Here is a 6530-nt window from a genome sequence, read left to right as displayed (position 1 = left end):
ATGGAACGCGCTATTTGTCATAAATTTAAAAAAATACATTTTTAATAAAAATTTATGAACGTCAAATAAAAATTATAGATTAGATAATTATATTAAATAATATTTGAATCACACTGGAAAGATTATAATAGTTTTCCAATACCTGCCACAAATTTGTTTATTAAATTTGGAATTCGTATTGGTGTTTGATTTATTTGCTAGGTACATGTAACCCAAAGAGATTGAAGACTGGAGAGGAAACATGCCATCATTTATGTACTAAAAAATACGAATCGGAGAAAGACAGTTGGTATTCTGGAGCTGCTACTTAAAGTTCCTGTCGTAAAACAACATGACGGATATAATATTGTTATTCTCTTGATCTTGAAAGAAGTAAGATATTTTCGTCGACGTTTTAAGTAAAAAAAACCATGGTCTCTTGCAGTACAATATGATGCAAAACCAGGAGAAATGCCGACGTATCTTTTCACAGGTATTTATAATAATAATATTACATTATTCTTTACGTTTATTATCAAATGAGTGTTATATTTATTCTACGTTATTATTCGGAAAAAAAGTGTTTATTAATGGAAGAATACAAATGAGTAACAGCATTTCGGAACAATATGCATACTATTAATTATTTATACATTGATAGTTTTTCCTAAAAGATCTTTTACAATAACAATTCACAACTTTTACATCAAACGTCAAATGGTTGTTTATTGCGAAAAATCCAGGACCGTGTGCATAATATTTATTATTTTGAACCCAAAATTTACGATGTGTTTTTCAAAGTAAAAACTGTTAGTGCTAGTTAATGACATTCATTATTTACATAGATTTGATAGTGTGGGAAGCATTTTTTGGAAAATGATTTCATCAGAGGTGGACACATTATCCTATCATATAATCAAATTTTCAACATACCTACCTGTATTTTGTGTCTAATAGGTTTATATAAACAAGTAATTTTATACACAATATGTCAAAAACGAACCCATGTTATATTTTTATTTCATAAAATATTTTCAAAATACACATGTGTAAATAGGTAGGTAATATTATAATAGACTTTTTTTTTGTTTGTAATTAAGTAACTGTAATTATTTGTGTTTTTTATTTAACAGTTTTATCTAAAAAATAATGCTATGTTATTTTATATAGAACAATATGTAAAAACAAGACCATATTTCTTATTCCAATAATTAACCATTTGCTATTAACTGATTTGTGTTTAATTTTTCAAAATATTGTTTTTTGTGTTATTAAAAATAAAATACTTACTTCCATTTGCATTATTCTTTCTTACCCTGAATCCTAATAAAGTTTTTATTGCGGGAACTTTTTATAATGAAAATACGTTTATTATAAATTGGTTGTAAGCTGAAGTGTTAATAAAAAAATACTCAGTGGGGCGTTTTTATGTCCGAGTATGGCCCATTTGCAGCAAAGTGTACCTAATTTCAGAGAGATAAAACTTTGTCTCACAAAACGAGTACGCACTGACATTTGTGTGTTACCTCTGTGGGAGGAGTCCAATCTCTTTGACGTAACCTGATTAATGTTCAATATCGTTGCTTCCACTGCAAAATTACCTAACTGCAAAAATGTACTTTTACAGGAAAGTGAAAAAACCTTCCCATTTTAAAACAACACGGATTTTTTTATTTTAATAAAACACGTAAATCATGAATATTTTTTTAATTATCATTTAATTCTTAAAATCTTCAAAAATTTTAATAGTATAGTGACAGTGTTAGTTATGAATTTTTGCTTTGAAAACAATTGTCACTTATGGAATTTTGCACATGAAAGTTACTACCTAGTAATTACGATTTACATAATAGTTAATAACCATTTGTTAATACTTGGCGAAAAGAAACTAAGTATACCATAATTGAACAAAAAAAATATTTAAGAAATTCTTAAACACAACATTAGACGTCTTTGGTCTATCAAATATTAATGATCATAAAATAATATAAAAATAACAATGTTCTTAGACACTTAAAATAATAATTAATGGAGAAGTTTATCATAAAACTCCCAGCTGAATTTCGGAAGGACATTTTTCAAATCTTGAAGATGTTTGAATTTTTCTGGTTTAATTTTTATCTTTCTCTTGTACAATTGGGCTGGTCGAGTGTCTTCGTTTAAGGTTACCAATGGCTTTAATAATAGCTTCCATGAATCACTATAATTAAGTTTAAAGTTAAGACTACCAGCTAAATATTGTAAGCATCGTAAATCTGCTACTGTTGGGTCACCTCTTCTGAGACCTGGACGAATTGAACTGAAGACATTAACATCATCATAATTTAAAAAATAGTCATAACTTAAATACTGAACTATAAAGGGTTGAGAATTTCTAGCTTCTCTGCACACTCCCACATAGTCAGTTGGTAAGTAGATTTCCTTATTTTTAAGTTTTCGTTCAATTAGGCTATGACAGCTATCTACTTCCATTTGAGTATGACCTTTTTCTAAATAGTTATGCACTATTTCTAAATTTATATGGGTTAAAGTTAAACCAAGGAGCGCGTTTGAAAGAGTCGAGTTTTTGTTTTGGTAACCGCAACCATCTGTGTACAAAACTATTTTTTTGGTTTGGATGTTTGCTGCTATGTATGATTCTAGAAATTTCACAAGTATTGTAGAAAATATATTGGCAGTCAAACCACCTTCACACTCATCCCATAGGTAGCAAAAACAATCCTTTGTTACCATGTTATAAATAGTATAATTGTGGACACAAAGTTTGGTTTTATAATAAAGTGCACTCGCTTTCAAAAAAGGGGCCAGTTTTACAGCTTGCATATCGATAGTGAACATGGCTATCTCTGCAGGTGATTCCATTGCTTCTTTTTTATCTGCAGCCTTTGATTGTCTCGCTTCTTCTTTCTTTTTGATGTGTTCTTCGTATAGTTCATTGGAGAGGTTTGACTGTTTAAAAGCGCAACATAAATCGCACTGGTCCTTCTTTGGTTGGTAAATAGCAATGTTTTGTTTATCTATTTCACCAAAAAAGAATGATTTTTTCATCAGGTATGCACCCAATTCTATGCATCTTTCTTTATAAACTCTATAAAGCGACAATTTAGAGTCAAATATCGGCTCTAGATAGAGTTTAGTAGAGCTTGCCCTGCAATAATGAGACGGAAGCTTCGGTAGATCTTTTAAAAAATTTATCATTAAATCTCGCCCCCCTTCCATAATTGAATTATTATTGCGTCTACGTAGTGGAACCTTTGAATTAGATTTTTCTGTTTGCATACCATTTTTGCTAGCTGTAATCCAATTTGTGACAGTAGCTGGGTCTAAAGCAAATGTACTGACAAATGTTTTCTTACAAACTTGCCTTCTTTCTTTATCAATTTTCAAATAGTATACATGAGAATATTGCCTTCTTGACTCAAAGACAGAAGGACGCTTTGTAGGAATACTATCTGTTAAAGAGCTAATATATATTTTTTTCATATCCCAGTTCATATTTTCCCAAAAATAGGTAAACATTTGTTGCCTCTGAACATCGTCAAATTCATGGCAATGCCTGTTTTTAGAAGTCAGGCATTTCTTTGATGAACAAATGGGACCCATCTTTTTCAGTGCCTGGGATTCACTCAACAAGTATTTTCCATCACTTTGTTTTTTTAAACCGATGTATTCTTTTCCTTGCATTCTCTTTCTTTTGTTAGTTTCTCTTGCAGATATTTTTCTGACAATCGTTTCATTTTCCAAGCCAACATTTTCTTCTATATTATCAACACTTGGAGAAAAAATTGTTTTCTTCGGGGTGTCGTCATCGGAATTTGAATCATCCGAGCTACTGCATTTTGATGCAACCTCGTAATCGAGATCTAGGTTGAGAGATACGTCTTTCTCTATAATAATTTCGTTTGTAGAATTCTTTGAATTGTTACATTCTGGTGCAGCCTCGTAATCCGGATCTAAAGTGTCAGACACTCTTTCTTCAATAACAATTCCATTAGTATTTAATTCAATCTCAGGATCATCGTAAGGAAATGTATAAATATCATCCATCATTAAAAGTTTTTCAATATCAGTGGCAGACAAGTTATTCCCATTCATTATTTATGGTGCAAAATTTGATAACTGCAAAAAAAAATGGCGGTTACAAAATATTCTAACCTGCAAAAATCTGTAACTGACATGTTCAAGAAATTGTTATATTTAAACATAACTTGCTAGTTATAAGTGTATTTTGTGTGTAAATTAGTTTTATAAATACCTTAAATCTCTGTCACAGTTCATTTCCAGTTGTAAATTGTATTTATAATGACAATTTCGGAGTTTGAATGCAGCACCAACATAATACATCAACACTCTCAAGACAAAATGGCAGATAGATAATTTTGCAGTCACAAATGAGGAGCGTTCAGTTAGATAATTTTGTATTTGAATTTATTTAAAGAAACCATATTTTTGTTTGTTGTATAATTTTGCACAGACATAGGGGTTATTATTGCATACAATATTGTATCATTAGTCCAAATAGTGAAAATTGTCAGTTAGGTAATTTTGCAGTGGAAACAACGATATGAAAATACTAGGAAATACAATTATAACTCATCAATAATTAATAGTCATATGATTATGCAAGCCGTACGGCTACAGACAATAATAATATATTGATTAGACATGAAACATAGAATATAAAAGGCCATTAATAATAAAACGGTGAAAATCAAAGAGATCAGACTGTGGAGAGTGAACATATCACAATTTTCGTGCGAACCAATACGAAACAGAAAAAAGTCTGTTGGTATCACTGTAAGCTGCTACTTCACTATCGTTTGCTTTTGTGTTGTAAAAAACATGGCGGATGTTGTTAAATGTTGAGTATTGTATTTTACAAAGATTTCAGATGTTATTCGGCTGAAAAAGTGTTTATTAATGGAAGAATACAAAGGAGTAACAGCATTTCGGAACAATATAAGGTAAACGTACCAGTAGTTGACCATCTAAGAAAAATATTCAACAAAAATAACGATGAACGTTTAGCATTAGACGGAATGTTGGCAAAGCAAGTCTACTCATAATGGATCAAATGTCTTAATTAATATGACAAGACAAAATTAGGAAAGGGTCTGTTACAAAAAAATTGTGTTCAATTTTTCAAAGCCATGTTGCTGTTTTAGTAGTTGACCATCCAAAAAATTGAAAGTTCCAGTAGTTGACCACTATATTTTTCAGTAGTTGACCATATCTAATCAGGAGGCTTCGTGGCAAATCTGTCATCAGAGTTGCCTGACGGCTTCCTGTCAGACCACTCTAGCCCATAGCTACTTGAATCAACTTGGTAGCAATGGGCAGTTCAGTAACAAGTTACATAGGAGAGGATTTTGTTTGACAGCAGCCAATCATCAGCTTTGTTCGGGTAACAAAAGGTGCAAAATTAGTTACTTCAAAGTAAAAATACAAAAATATATTTATTTTAGCAACTAAGTACATACATACCATATAGTAAGGATTCCAATCCCGGGATCCCGAGCTATTTTCGATACCTATGAATCCCGGGATTGGTAAACATAATCCCGAAGATTTCGGGATTGATTTTTTATCAATTTTTATGGAAAATAAAATACAATCGAAAATATAACAGAAAAAATACTTTTAAGATTTATACCCATATGTAAGTTGCCGATTCATTTTATTTTTTCACATAAATTAATAAAAATGAGAAAGATTGTAAAAAAACAATGCTTGGCACTTTTAACAAAGTAATTCCACCATGAGCTGATACGTTTTACGGCAGTTTCATATTTGGCTGACTAATTAGATTTATGAAGCGGAAAGGCCATACACCACGATTTGCTTTACTATTTTAAATCTCGCTAACCCATTCATTAAGTCTTTACTATCAGAAACAGCAATCTCATATTAAATTCACATTATTATTTATATTACAATATTATTTACTACAGTAAACTTATGTATTTTCAAGATTGAACATTTAACATAATTAATAATTAATTAACAATAATAATTACAAGGTATAAATAACTTTTTATTTACAACGTTTTTAAATTTTCTGTTGAATTATTATGCTCAATATGCTCAAATTTGTACTTGATATGAAGTAAATAAAAACAAACACAAACAAAATATAGAATACTGAAATATCATTTTGACAATTAATTTTGATTTCCATAGTAAGTTGCTAGAACCACCGTCTTAGTAACCAATAATAGTCTTTAACTTTTTACGGATTTTTCTGAAATAACTTTCCATACAAAACAGAATTAACTGAAAATGAATTCAATTCTGCTTAAAGATGGCTAAAAGTATTAAAATAATGCATTGGAATCGTGTTCTAATATTATATTCTAAAAGTTTCAAATCTCTAGCTATTCGGTAAGTTAGTTAAAAATCGATTGAAAGATTTGTACCGGACAAACAACCACCGGACAGATAATAATACGAGCTAATAAAAACGTTGTACCTTAGTATACAAATGTCTTAAATAGTATAAATTACACTAGCTTTATTTTTGACCGATTTTATCAATGCTATTTGTAAATATA

Source organism: Rhyacophila brunnea, unplaced genomic scaffold (assembly GCF_057557595.1).
Source record: "Rhyacophila brunnea isolate RB1 unplaced genomic scaffold, BYU_Rbru_1.0 scaffold_6, whole genome shotgun sequence".
NCBI classification, from domain to species: Eukaryota; Metazoa; Arthropoda; class Insecta; order Trichoptera; family Rhyacophilidae; genus Rhyacophila; species Rhyacophila brunnea.
Note: the sequence above shows the minus strand (reverse complement) of the source record.